This window comes from Aphis gossypii, chromosome 1 (assembly GCF_020184175.1).
Source record: "Aphis gossypii isolate Hap1 chromosome 1, ASM2018417v2, whole genome shotgun sequence".
Classification (NCBI taxonomy): Eukaryota; Metazoa; Arthropoda; class Insecta; order Hemiptera; family Aphididae; genus Aphis; species Aphis gossypii.
In genome coordinates, this window is record NC_065530.1 from 52894309 (window position 1) to 52908934 (window position 14626).

Genomic DNA, 14626 nt, shown 5'->3' on the forward strand with positions numbered 1-14626 from the left:
CGGGGTACGCAGCTGTACTGCGCTGCGGCTGCAGACGTAGACATTCGGGTCACTTATTTTACAGTCGTTTTTAACGTTTTTTTTTACGCGATCGCATTTTTTCACGAATACAAAACTCGAACTCGTCTAGTCGTATATTATATTGTATCGCCTATCGAATTCATCGTGTTCTAGTCATCGATTTTCATACATCACCGCGACATATTATATACGTCCAAGCAGCGTTATAAAATCTTCGGAGACATATAGATATCGCGACGTGGTCGATTTAAAATGTTAATACGACCACCGCCATATTCGCATAACTCTGCAGCAGTGTTATAGCGAATAATATTATTATAATATGCGTGTGCGTATGTGTGACGCGTATATATTATACGTCTTATGACAAAGCACAAGCAGTGACAGCTGTGTTATGGAGAAATACGTGTACTGCACAAGAATATACACGTATACTTACGTACACATGAAATCCTATAAATACATTTTCATACTAAACGAAACTTTACGTGCGAATTCCCCGTGGCTTCCCGTTAATTATTACCGTTTTACACGACGCGGTAAATGACAATTTGTGACTCTCGTATTATAATCATATATAACTATTCCGCACGACGCATACGACAATATAACATCTACAACGCGCAATCCTGTGTCATGTAATATTAAAATAAACATATTATAATATAACACATATAACACTGCACCGTATATGCGCACGCCAATCACTGCGTTTTTTTTTTTAGCTCTACTATGCAAATCAGTAAAACTCTCCTTTTTTAATGCGTCGTATAAATGTATAATGTGCAATGTGCATTATACCGTTGTATTGGTTATAATATCTTATATGAATTGAAAACTTGTCATGTTATGTTATTATATAGGTATCTACATTTTAGTCTTTTAAAACATGTTTTTTTAAAGATTCGATTGATTAGATCGATATATTGTCCCTCAAAGTTTATCTAAACCACACATAAATCTATTAAATTAAACTGTACATTAAATACAATGTATATAAAGTATTGAGGAGGTTAATATGGGTATCGTGTTGCGGTGTAGTTACAATATAATAATATATAGGTGACGATATGTATACATTTTTTATTGGGTTATTTTTATTATTATTATTATTATTATTGTATCGTTTCGTGCGAGGGTGTACATTATATATCTTCCTTTCCGAAACAAATCGATGACAAATAGACCATTAGATCAAAATATTTGGGAGGTAAAAAAAAACGAAATCACATTTTTTTTGCACAGACTTATATTGCGTAAATGACCAGAACGTTTTCGTCGATAATTCAGTGGACACGCGGTGTGCGATCCGCATGTGTTGATGCACAGACCCAGCGGGACATTGTGTGTATGTGCAGGTACCGTGCAATTTTCTCCCGTGTCGGAACGAACCCACCAAAGGCTTTTGTGTACCGACCTTGGAACACAATTGTGCAATAAACTATTCTCACTAAACTAAAACAGAAATTCCGCACCTTTCTAAATATTGAACGATTCCACGCTCAATGTATTTCAATAAACAATTTACGTTGATTATTGTAATAAATATTAAATATAAAGTGCATAGATTTTTTTTAAAAAAAAGCATTTAACAAATATAACACGCAATATGATTGCACGTGTCGCAGTATTGGAACTAAGAGTATGTACGAATGAAAAATAATCAAATAATAATCGGTAAAAGTACATAATAATGTAATATATGTTTGCAAATAAAATTGTTTAAACAATCTTCGAATCGATGTTTCATCATTATTTTGTCTGTTTATAATAAAAATACTGAGATTATCGAGTCGAAACTATGTACGAAAGCAAAAGTTTGTTTCATTCGTGGGTTTGAGAGCCAATAGAGGTATATAATTAACATAATCAGAAAAAACAATATTATATTATAATTAAGTACTGATTCACTAAATGTACAGAAATAAAGATTCATTTATTATAATTATGTTCGACGATTAATATAAATAATTATTATGTATGAGCACTATTATATGAGCAATTAAAATAGATTGTGTTAACGTTTTATGCAACACATTAATACATTATAATGTTATGTACTTTAAATCATTTTCATGGTACTTTAGAATTTTAAATTATTATTTTTATTATCGAACAATTAGATTTATCAACACACTAAAAATTTTCCTTATTAATTTGAATGTCAACTTAAGGTTATGAGTTGCAACTGTTCTTAATCATTCAATTTTAATTAAAATATATATTATTATAGTAATAATTCAAGTAATAACAAGATACACAGATTTATTGACTTTAATTACTGGTTAAAATATGTTGCTTATTTTTAATAATATTTATTTAAAAATTAATGTTGAGTTTATTACTGATTACAGAAATATATTTTAATATGAATATTATTACCTTTTAATAGATTATAATTACTTCTGGGAAGATAAGTTTTTACAAGCGGATATCGATATCATCAGAGCATACAACCAAACATTCAGAGAAAACTGCAAACAATGGTAACATTTATTATTAATTTTAATTAGTTTGAAAATATGCAGTAGGTATAATGTTATACTTAAATAATATACTCGTAGATTAATACTTACATCCACAGAATAACCGCTAGGTAGATAATTTTTTTTATTATTTACTTATGAATACCTACTAATATCACGCAATAATAATAATAGTATCTTAAAAATATGTTTCGACTGGAATTTATATTATTCTTGGTCAGTCCGAATATGTATTTTTAAAATACTTTTTTAAACTACGGCAGCAGGTGCCCACTAATACATAAATTGTATTGACTATAAAATTAAGCTATAATACGAACAATATAGGTACATAATATAACAGTAATATAGTAACTGTTTATATTATGAGAAACACTATGATTGATATTTAATTTAATTTGTATAATATCTTTGTAAAAATAAATTTTCGGCGAAGGAAACTAAACCTATAAGTTATCCGACGTGAAATAAGATTCTTTAAACGTTTAGATTTTTGTAGTAATTATTACTTTAGGTCATAAGAACAAATGTACAATCGCCACGGAAATCTTCGATATATAGTGATGGTTTGGCTATACCTATATTATGATGTAGATACAAGTGTTAATCGAATATTGTTTATTACTTCTCAAAGAATATAAAAATAAAGAATATTTTGCTTCCCACGCGATCCACCTATAGCTAGAGCACGAAAGAAAAGAAACCAAAATAATTATTAACGTCGGACGTTAACGCTAGTGCGGCGGCGGAGGAGGAGAGGTAGTGTTGGGCTGAAGTGGCGTCTATTGTAATATCGATCGGCGATCGCTACTTTGAGAATATTAAAAACGATAATCCTATATTCCCGGGAAGTAGTCGTTTTACACACGAAAAATAATTCACTTTTCTGCAGCAGTCAGTGGATGTGTATCGCGCGTAGTATGATAATAATATTATGTAATAAATATATAGCATGTCGGCTGCGAATCGGGCGGACGGTTTAGGAGCGTCGTCGGACGAGAGGAGGAGGATTTTGAGTATAGTCAGCAGCCGCCGCAAGATGTCTACCACCGATATTGGGGCCGAACCCCTCCTATTTTTATTTTTTTTTTCCCCGTAGTCCCTCTGCACACACATACACATATATATGTATATATATATATATACAGAAAATTACACGCGCGTCTCTCACGGGCGAGCGTGCGGATGTATGCGAGTGCGCGCGCGTCGACCCCGCCGACTCGCGGGATTTATGGCCGCGCCGAATGATTAATCACCCCGAGCCGCCACCGAGGGTACTCTACTCGCACACACGCACACACACACAAACACGCGTTTTCGACGATATCGATTCGGCACCGGCTGCAGCAGCGTGTAACGCGCGCGTTTATGTACACGCCGCTCGAATCCCGGTCCGAGGGTGGTAAAAATAATACGACTCTGCGCGGCGGTGACCGTGGGGGTACACGACTCGCATATTATTATATACATAGGTACACTACGTGTATATATAGGTGTATAATATGCATATTATAATATAATGCGATAGGAGTATGTGTGTGTGTGTGTGTACGGGGGACGGACGACGACGCTCTACGTGGGTGGGTGGCGGTTGTGCAGTGAGGGAGGGGTTAGGGGGGCTCGGCGAACGGTTTGTGCGGGCGAGAGAGAGACAGAAGTGTGAGAGAGACGTATAATGATAGATAGTAAAAGAGAAAAGAATTAAAAAGAATTACCGAGAAATGTATGCGTGTGCGCGCATGCTCGTGTGTGTCTGTGTGTACAGAAATAAACGTATATCGAAAGAGAAAAAAAAATACGTATATAAAACACCCGAGTGTCGAGAAACAGGCGTGAAATTAATCATCGTGATTTATACACGGGGCAACGCGATGTTTGTGTGCATTTAAAATGAAAATCCGTATCACCACGACGCGACTGCGGCGACGACGACGACTGAGGTGGCGGCGGCGGCGGTGGTCTCGAGTATAATATTATTATATATTATTATTATTATACTTCGTGTGTATTAGGACGACGAATCCTTTTCGCTTTTTTTCCACACGCCATACGCTGTACCAGCGCAGGTTTATACAGGTACTCACATAACATTATAATGTTTAAATGTGTTTCTCTAATACGCGTAGGTACAATATTATATAGGGATTTTTTTTACTTTTTATCCGAAGAGATAAGAGACTCGCGTACCTATACACAATGTACGAGTATATACCTACATAGTTGCATTGCAGACGCGCGGAACACCAAAGTAGTGTTTCGGTACTTAAAACCCCTTTATGTAATATATTACGTACCCTAGGCATTATCGGATTATTCCGCGTTCCACATTGATGTAAATATAATATATATATATATATTCTATACACGTATATTGTATGATATTATATAATATAATATTATTATAACGTTTGTGTACCGACCTAACACAAAATTCTAGATATTTTTACGTCATAATCACCAATGGAAACTCAAATGTTATTGCAATATACCGCATTTATTTTTAGGCATACTGTTTGTTTTACAAAACAAACATTGAATATTATAAGCAATTTTAATTTTCACTATGCTTAGAACTCGTGATTTTAGTCTAATACAGTTATAATAGTAGCTATATATATATACATACAGTAATAAAATCGTTATAAACATGTGTAAAAATGGATGCACAAACGGTACAACACAATACACCACTGTTGACCTAAATATTTAAAAGGAAGTCTCCCTGTGTATTTATGAGTACACTATACATCAACGCACACACATCTGGAGCACAAATTCGTACAGTACGAATATATACCGTTAGGTTAGAATCCACGAAACCCATAAAATCCGAGCATTAACAGTAAACATCTTCAGGCAGGAAGGATTATTATATGATCGGCAGGATGCATTTGTTTGAGAGACGGCACATATTTTTCTCGGTAGAAAAACAACAATTCATATGTGGAATATACAATGTAATATTGCACGGGGGACATAATATGACGTACGCACGTAGTTCGGTCTTATATAGTATATATCACATACAAGAGAATTGTGAAAAATGCGACGTTCAGGCCCGTAAAATAATGAATTTACATTTGTTTTTGTCTTTTATCTCTGTTTTACGCATGTATGTGGTTATACAACCATTGATAATATGATATTATGATATAATATATATATATATGCTAGTATATAAGGTATTTATTATTACCATTATTACCTATATTATATTGTAACAACGTATATGAAACGTTAACGGTATTTTCATTTCGTCATAAACACGTTTTGCTCGTAAATACACAGCCTCAAAGCAATCATATTATTATGATTGTATTTGGTTTCTTTGCAATAACATACTGACTGCTCTAAATTTAAATGTAAGAATTAAAATAATGAATCGAAAAAAAACGTTATGATAAACTCTATGTACCTACATCGTTAATTGATTGAATAAACGTTGATTTGTCAACAATGCAATATTATAATTTATTGTAGTTAGTAATCGGAAAATAGGTTCCTACTAACTTTTAAAACATAATAATAAGTAGTAAATATTATATCATATTTTGTAAATTTTTCTATTACTTTATTAAACTATTTTGTTAACTATACGGTCTTCATAAAAATATAGCTTGATATTTCATAATATTTCATTGTATAGTCTATATAGACTATAATAAATATTATATTATAGTATTTTATAATTGTCAAAATATGTATTAGTTCTAGTCCAAAACTAAATTATGTATACATATACGAACGAGATTGCTATTATATACAATGAAGGTGAAAATTTATGGGTTTTTTTCATTGTTAGAAATTCAAATTTTGGTTATTGATAGGAGGGATTATGAAACTCGTGTGGCGTTGAAACCGTGAATAATTTTTTCCATCACGAACAATACTCGCTTGTTAGAACGAAAGAAAATATATGAATGCACACTACAATACAACGATGATAATATATTAGGGATCATCATCATCCAACTCGTCCCTTTTCTCTTCGCGCAGCACGTTCGGTCAAATTCCTAATACCTAAATATGCGTGGGTGGAGAGACTGTGAGTTAAGGGTTCATGGTATAATATAATAATATAATGCTCAAATAATTGTGTGCTGTTTCTATAAGACACTTAAGGCTATCTGAAAATTTGGTTTTATTATTCCATCGCTAGCATCACTATTATAATATTGTGTTTAGAGACCATAATATAATATGCATTGTAATGTGCAATTGTAATGACAAAATGTAGTCAAAGATCAACATTTTTTTTGTCAATGATACAATTATATTATAGAAAATATCATCACTATTATTTCATCAACCATGATCCTGCTATAGTTTAATCTTAAACACATAACTTAGAGAAAAAATACACTGCACCCGTTTACCTATAATTTATAATTTATTTTAACGTGCGTTTTACTGTACTCGTGTACCTATATAATAACGATATACATATCAAGTGATGAAAAACAAATATTAGAATATTAAACGGTTCGGACAATAGCGAATACCGCTGAACATAGTGTCATATATGTATAGTTCACGTATCTACCTAAAACTGTAGTTGGGAGAGTACTATTCCGTGAGGTTCAGTTTTCGGTTCATAAAATAATTTTGGGAATAGACGATCCCGCGGTCGGTCGTAATATATTATATTGTGTGTGTGTGTGTATGTATGAACTCGCTAAGGGGCTGCTATAGGGAGAAATAGTCTCGTAAGAAAAACAGCTAGTTTGTTTTGGCAAAACGCGACGACCGCAATCCGCTATAGCGCGGCCGTTGGCGTGACTCGGGTGGCGAGAGGTGTGAGCGGAACGAAATTACGGCGGTGCCGCCATTAATACATTCGACTGAATTTTAGGGCACGGTTACCGAACCGATGATGGCTAGGCCCGTCCGCTTGATATTTTGTGTAAGTTTTTTTTTGTTTATAGGTTTTTACTCGGTTTAGTTAACCCCATCAGAATCTGTACAATGTACGTCATATCATCATTTGTTAGCAACAAAATAAAATAAATATTAAATTTCGTGTGCCGATGGCTTTATTTTAATATTGTGCTCTCCATTTGAAAACGCAATCGATTATTATTAAATATTAACATCAGTACGTCACACATGAAAACGAAACAATAATACGTATTTATATAACGAATTTTTTGTACAAAAATCCCAGTGAACAATTTGCAAGAAACTGCAACATGCCTATATACTTACAGTTTCTGTTTTCGAGACGCGACCGTTCGTCGATATTGCACTTAGTATCTATAGCGAGTATAGCATATTTGAACAATAATCTCATAAGGACTGGTTTGCAATACGTGACATAAAACAGTACCGAATTTTTGGCAATAGAAGTGTGACCCATTGTAGTGAAAGGTAAAACGCTAAAAAAATATAAAACAATAATTTTTATCAATATTCAGTATTAAATTATTTTATTTATTATTTTAAAACAATTTATAAATATTTTTAATACCTTTTTACAGTATATTAAAATAATAATTATAAAAAACGGTACATAAATAAACTTATGCCATAAGACACCATCAGATTATAAATGAACAATAAAAAATAAAAAGAATATAAACAATAATTATATAAATAAATAAATCAGGTACATCACCTTACCTCAGAGTTAATAATAATATTATTGTAATATTTTATAATATTAGCACTATAAATTTAATGTATTAAAATCTAATAAAATTCAGTATAAAAGTCATTGTAATTACATATAAAAATAATTATTTGAAAAAAATTATAGACACTTTTCATACACAAAATGTTTAAAATTAAAAAAGTATTCAATCAATTATAACGTGCCTACAGATAGTGTATTACATAATATATAAATAAGTATAAGATATAGATTAAACAGTTAATCCATGTGTGTATTAAGTTATTTTAACAGAAGTTATTAAAATTACCGAAAAAGTATAATAAACAATGAAAGAGGAGATAAAATTAAAGTCAATTAAAACGTTATAAGTTTTGCAGAAAGCTAAACATAATACATTTTTCTACAGATTCTCAACATTAACTATTATTTTTATCTGCTACTGAATAGATATATACATTTGATTTCAAGAGGATAGCGCGATTTTTACCGATATTTTTTTTTTAAAGGCAAGCCCTTAATTTATTGTTGCTCACATTTTTTCGTTACCATATTTTCACGCCAGAGTTTTATAAATAACTTTTGATGACATTTAATCGTAAATAATAATAATAATATTATATATATATATATATATACACAAAACAATATTATTATATAGGTGTACAAAGTGAACTTTTGAAATTATTTTTATCTTTTTTATAGTTATTTTTTACTTATTTTTTTTTCTGCACGACTCATAAAATAGCAAGCAATTTAATGCAATTATTTTTTCATACGAGTAATTTTGTTCATAAAATATTACTTGCCTTATACTTTTCGCCCACCAAAGTTATTTAATAATATATTATTTTATAATATCATCATTTATCAAATCCATGTAATTCCAGAACTGTTATATTTCATAATGTAGTTATACCTAATGGTGTAATTTATAGCTAAACAAAATATATATTTGAAATTGTGAATGTGTATTCAGGTTAATAAATCAATATGTTTAAAAAATTAAAATAAACAATATATAATTTAATTTTAAAGTAATAATAGTAAAATTTAAACACCATAAATAAATAATACATTTTTTTTAATGTATAATAGATACACCAAAAATTTTAAAAATAATTTCGTCAAATAATTATTATAGCAATAACCAATATAATATATTAGAGTTCGTTTATACATTTTAAAATGGATAGAAAGAAGCTTCAGATAATGAAAAGTGTTTCGAAAAAAAAAAATTCAGAAAAAAAAATAAACGTAAATGTGAAGAGTTTCTCAACAAGAATTCAAAAATCGAAACAAAAAAATAATTGTTGGTTATAGAGTAAAGCGAGTTAGGGGCTAAAGTATACTAATAAAGTAATAATATAATGAGTAGGTATGTAAGTGATTTGTATAACATTAATAAAATATGAATTATAATACACCCTAAAAATAAAAACAACACAATCGATTACTGCAGTTAAGACCAAGTTTAACAAAGAAAGTAGGTATAATTGCATACATTACAAAGGCACTTAACTAATAGGAAGCTTATTAGGTCAGCTAATGCCTATTTTATATAATATTTATATAAAGTATAGGTTATACATGTCTAATAATTTAATATTAATTAATTTTTAGGACTAGGGACAAAAAAAATAGTAGAATAACTGCAGCTATTGTCATGACAAGAAATTAATTGAAAAAAGACGAAATATATTATATTATAATATATTATTAAATAATGAAATGTATAAAAAGGATAAGAGATGAGATAATAATAGATTGATAACGATGAAGCTATTGTATATTTACAATGTAATAGAAAAACAAAATAAATATTACCGTAAATTCATAAAATAAAAATAATATAACAATATGCAAATGCTAGGAAATTCGTTCAGTGATTTATTTATTAGCTTATAGTTTTAAAAAAATGTAGAATTTATGTACATCAGTAGAATCAAAGCAGTTATTATTTACAATCCAATGTTGCCAAAGTCCTGTTTTCTGGGAGCGATCAATAGTATTATTACGTCATAATTTCGTATTGTGTTCAATGACTTTTATTTTACAATATTTAGGGACAAGCATAAAGGCTACCTTTAAAATCTTTTACGGTCGTTTATAATAAATTATTTATTACAATATTTGAACGTTTGCGATTGCAATAGTGTACTACTGTAATGTATATCATATAAGTAAGTACGATATAAACCATTATTTTTTGAACAACATTTCAGAATATATAATTATATATAATATATGCTTGATAATACGGAGATAGGTTTGCCCTCACTCCCTGCAATTCTTTCGTATTAATGTAATTTTTAAAAATATTTCGGTTTTATTGTCGCGTTGATGAGAAATTAAAAAAAATAAACAAACATAAATCTCACGGATTAAAACACGACCTGATCTGAATCTATTTATTATTTATTTGTTTACCGTAATATTGTTATGTTAAAGATGGAAATGTGAATGTCAATAAATGGAATAAAATAAATATTAATATTATTACGATACACGTATAGAGACACCAGCTTCTCTACCGGTAGGTTATTTTTTTACACGCGTTTTAGCCGAATAACATAGTATTTACTGACACTCGAGGTGGCCTGTAAAGTCGTACTATAATAGGCAAGTCCTACGCGCGCTTGTCGTTGTCGGACTCGAACTCGTGTCTAGGTTGACTATTAAAAAAAAAAAAAAAAACCAAAATATTACATATCTATACATACAATAATATATATGTTATAATGATATACTACCACCGTACGTTTATATTACCATACGTACACCTTCTGCACACGGCGGCGAGCGGTGTGTATGCCTACACGTCTAACCGGCGCGCGAGAACCCACGTGATGATGAACCGCCGTATTACTCGGTTCTTATTATATAGTATTATATTATCATGGCGCGCGCGTTCGGTATTTTAATACGATTTTCGAATTCCTACATAGCCCGGGGGAGGTGCGAGGGGCTCGCGTCACCTACACGTAATAAATCGCCAGCGCAAACGATTTATATATCGCCGGTGAAATATCTTCATTTCCGTGCGTGCATATATATATATGTATACGTATGATAATATATAATATTATAAGCCTTATATTATTATTATTATTATTATTGTACGTATTAGATATTGCGTTACACACGGAGACTTGGCCGGAGAGCGCGCCCGCCCGCGCCGAGTGCGTGTGTGTGTGTGCACGCGCACGCGCGTAAATAATAAATTATAATAATATATTATAGTATATAATAAAATATATGTGGCTTTATAGTGTTTTATATATTACGTTGAAGAAGGAAAAAGAGAGAAAAGATATGGAAACCGAAAAAAAATGTATATAATAATAGTAACAACGACAACAATAATAATAATATTATCAAGTGAGACGTTATACGTGCTCGTCGATATTTATACGTTATTTATTCAAATCCGGAAACGATGCGGTCCCGGGCGCGTTCGCTCACCTCGTCGCTGCCGCCGCCGCCACCCGCACTGCGTTCGTACCGCCAAACGTCTTTTTTTTTTTCACCAGAAAAGCTTTTCTTTCTACCTATATATTATATAGGTACACAGCAGCCACCGTATATAAATAATATATAATAATATAGGTGCTTTTACTGCCGCGATAGTATTCGATACGCGTCTCGCAACGACGCGACGATTTACGACCAGCGCTTATACTTGCGCCGCGTTCGTAGTTATATTATTATTATTATTATGAGCTCCGCACCGTCGTCGCACGTGTACCTTGTATATAATAATACGCGTACGCCGTACATAGACGACGGTGGTCGGCGGTGATACTTTCTTCCGAAGCGTATATTATATTATTATTATTATTATTATCAATATTATTATTACTGTAGAGAAAACGGCTGATACTGCTGCTGCAGGTACGTGACGACCGCGCTAAAAATGATGGCCGCCACCGCGATAAATCTTTGGAAAGGACACGCTCTCCTCAATGCTCCTGTTCCTGTGTAAAATGAAAATATAGGGTGTTATATGACAGTACAAGTTCATGCGTATACCATGTGACCACTTCTTCGCTCCATTTTTAAACGTGAAAAACACCACAGTTTATTACAATAATTTTATTGCAAAACCGATTGTTCCACTATGATATTGTGTTTTGATTAGTCGGAAAATTTGATTCATATAATATTCAGCTTATACATATTATGATCGGTACGCCTTCAATTTCCAAACAATCGTTATAAATTTATAAGAGAGATATTATACGATTAAAAACAAATGATATATGTAGTTATAATAGTTAATATCTGCATTTTTTAAATATATACATTTATATAGGTGGTTTTAAGTATATATCCTTAGAATATCGTATAGTTAAACAGTAAAGTGAAGTATATAATATGTCGCTGTTTTGTCGATGAACGTTTTTTTTTCTCTAGACAAGAACCACGACCAGAAGCGATTTTGAGGGAAATGGGCGGTTCTCGATTTCTATCATTATACTACAACGGGAAAAGACCGGAAGCTGAAAACAAAAATATTAACGATCGTCTTTAATATCGCTAAAATATATAATATACATCATTCGCATGTACACATGCGCGCACACATAATATTAAATACACATAGAACTGGAGGATATATGTAAGAACGAAATATGATGAACGAGCACCGATAAATCGTACGGCATTGGGGCGTGTTGTCGCTATATATATTAAGTACAGTATATTCCGTAGAAACACAAATGGATGGCACCAATAATATAATAATAATAATAGCGGCAGTCGAGACCATTGTTTGTCTGGACGGCGGATATACACAGTTCTATTTCATATTCGTATGACGATACATTGTCCGCCTCTCATGCTGCAGTGTCCCAGACGGGTTGTTTTCCTCGTCTGCGCTATATACTACTGCTTTCGGGGAAAGACGGAAATGGAAAATAATCTCTTGCACGCCGGTACATTTGTTTCTCCACTGCAGCTTCGTATTATACGCTGTATACGAACACAAAAATATATAATACATTTTTATATTAACCTCGAGAGACGCGTGTTTGTATATATATATAAGTAGTTCACTATTAATCTGCGCCAAGAGCTATACTGTATAATATATATAATAAAATGTTATGTTTAAAACTTTAGTTATATAATTAAGACAAATTTAATTTACTGTTTCTTTTTTTGTTTCTCTCCGGCTAATGTTGTTATTTTTTTCATTTACCGACAAAAGGTATTTTGGTGCTTATAATTAATCAGTGATTCAAGACGATTTTTTAATTAATAAATTTTCTCAATTCGTGGTATTTTTATTCTTTTCATCCCCTTTATTCAACTGTATAGGTACGCAATTATAATAATTTTAATAAATTGCTTCTTTCTTTCTTTTTTTTTTCAACGTTTACCTTTACCACGAACAAACATCAAAAGATTTTACTTCAACAATAACTTACATTTTCTGAAATTATCTTTCACGACCAGCCTAATTAGGAAAAATATATTCATAAACTTCGCCAAAAAGTTTTTACACGTTTTACGTTTAAACAAACTTATTACAGTAAATAGTATATAGACATCACACTGCGCTACCATTGCAATGAAACGCTCGACCTCGACGCTGTGCTGAATTGGTGCGAGTGAAAAAATAAAAACAAATACGACAATAATAACACCGTTTATATATATATATATACACGCAGTAATCTCGTTCGGTCCAAGTAAAAGAATACAACGTTTGGCAAACCACATTATTATCTAGACGATTCTCTATGAATTCCTCGTTTCACCCGGATCCCCCATCCGCTGTTTCTCGCTGACTAGCTGGCTATGGTGGCTGGCTGGTCGTATCGTAGTAATGATGTAATATTTAACAGCGAATATACAGAGCGGTCCGATGAAATATAACAGATAAGGAGGGAAAATAACGCGGGTATATATATATATATATAAGTGTAGTCATCTATAAATTTAATCTATAATATTCTGAGAAAAAGTAGGGGAGAAAAATAACGCTCGCGCGGGGAGACCGCGGTGAGGGGAGACACAAACACGCACGCCCCCTCGTTGTAAGTATATATATTATATTTGCGTGTGTGCGTGTGTGCGCGTACACGAGGATAGGACGCGGTGCGCACTTACCATCGGTCGCCGGCGATAATTCATCCGGAAACGTCATTCCCACCCCCGCGTGTGCGTGTACACAAGAAAAATATTTCCAAGATGAATTTCCTCGGTCCGCCGCCGCTGCAGTGTACGGCACATTATATTATACAAGGTCCTCCCCCGCCCAACCACCCCGGGTCGCTCACTCTTTTCGTATATATATATATATATAAGAACACGCACACACAACCACCCGCGCATACGTGCTGCCGGGAAATATTACAAAACTTTAATATGATATATCCCGCGCGTGTTATTTATCTCTCTGGGTTCTCGTATTCCGTCCGTGCTGAAATTAAACTGGATTCCACCGGGGCCGTTTGCCGCCACGTCGATCGGCGGTGGCGCGTGGGGGTTTTGGCAACGACGA

At 32.5% G+C, this 14626-nt stretch overlaps 1 protein-coding gene and 1 pseudogene across 2 annotated transcripts in view; one reads left to right on the forward strand and one right to left on the reverse strand.

The window, feature by feature from the left end:
- LOC126548977 (homeotic protein ultrabithorax-like) overlaps positions 1–14626 on the forward strand; it is a 235208-nt gene that overhangs the window by 191223 nt on the left and 29359 nt on the right. For both annotated transcript variants that reach the window (XM_050197178.1, XM_050197177.1), the window contains exon 3: positions 2414–2507. The gene's annotated coding sequence lies outside the window, so the exon portion shown is untranslated. The remainder of the gene's footprint in view (positions 1–2413; positions 2508–14626) is intronic.
- On the reverse strand, positions 12467–13119 carry LOC126551902 (uncharacterized; annotated as a pseudogene).